Below are 1,061 nucleotides of genomic sequence, written 5' to 3'. Positions count from 1 at the left end.
GTACGCATTACAAACCGAACGATTTGTTGGACTAATCCTATTACAGCATATTATCCTATTAGATTAGACTAGTGTGAGTGCGCACAGAGAGTGCATTCTTTCACTGTATGATTCAGTCTATTAAAAAGCATTTAGAATGATCACAAAATTCAAGATATGGGGGCAGAAAATGTATATATTTACATAATTTCATATAGTTTTTCAATAACACAGAAGAGTGCCGTTTTTTTCTCTCCAAAAATCAGCATGATTACAAGTGATTTTTACAACAGTTCAATAAGCAAGAAGTTAATTAATAGACTTATGTTTTAGACTGCATATTGCCTGTTTTTGCTCAATTTCGCCAACAAAAATAAATCCAAACACAGCCACAGCACTATTTTGCGTCTCTGAGCAACATGATGGTGTTTCATTCCTGAATGAATCACCCGTTTAAATGATTCAGTTCAATCGCAATGACTCACTTGTTAACAGAGACTTGCTGCCACCTACTGGAGGTTTTAATTTCACATTTAAAGTATCTTTTCATTTTTTTAATAATTTCAAACATCAGTTGCCAACGTTTTTTGTTTAAAATATCAAAACATTATTTATGCATTTGTAACTGCAGTTTAAAGCATTACATGTAGAGGTCTTCTAAATCTGTACCCGACCCGATTCAACCCGAATCACTTCTTACCCGAACCCGACGTGCATAAATTAATTTTTTTTAAAGAAAAACCCGACCCGAGACAGACCCGATGAAATTAGACCCGAGTCCGACACGACCCGACGGCATTTATTTTCGAACCCGACTGGACCCGAACGTAAACGGCATTGACGTGTGTACAGCCTGCAGCCCCGCAGTCAGTCAGGAAAAATCCTGGTGTCCTGTTGACTGATTTGGCCACTTCTCCATTACTTTGATTTATTTAACATTTATTCAATTTATTATTAGGTTACTTTATATTAGTGCCAGCCTGATGAATACAAGGTATTTCTGAGCTCCGCTTTCAATTGTGACCAGTGGATTTGAAAAATAAACGTGATAGTTTGATAAAAAATAAATCGATAGCCTAATC

Source organism: Sinocyclocheilus anshuiensis, unplaced genomic scaffold (assembly GCF_001515605.1).
Source record: "Sinocyclocheilus anshuiensis isolate Anshui unplaced genomic scaffold, SAMN03320099.WGS_v1.1 scaffold2671, whole genome shotgun sequence".
Classification (NCBI taxonomy): Eukaryota; Metazoa; Chordata; class Actinopteri; order Cypriniformes; family Cyprinidae; genus Sinocyclocheilus; species Sinocyclocheilus anshuiensis.
Note: the sequence above shows the minus strand (reverse complement) of the source record.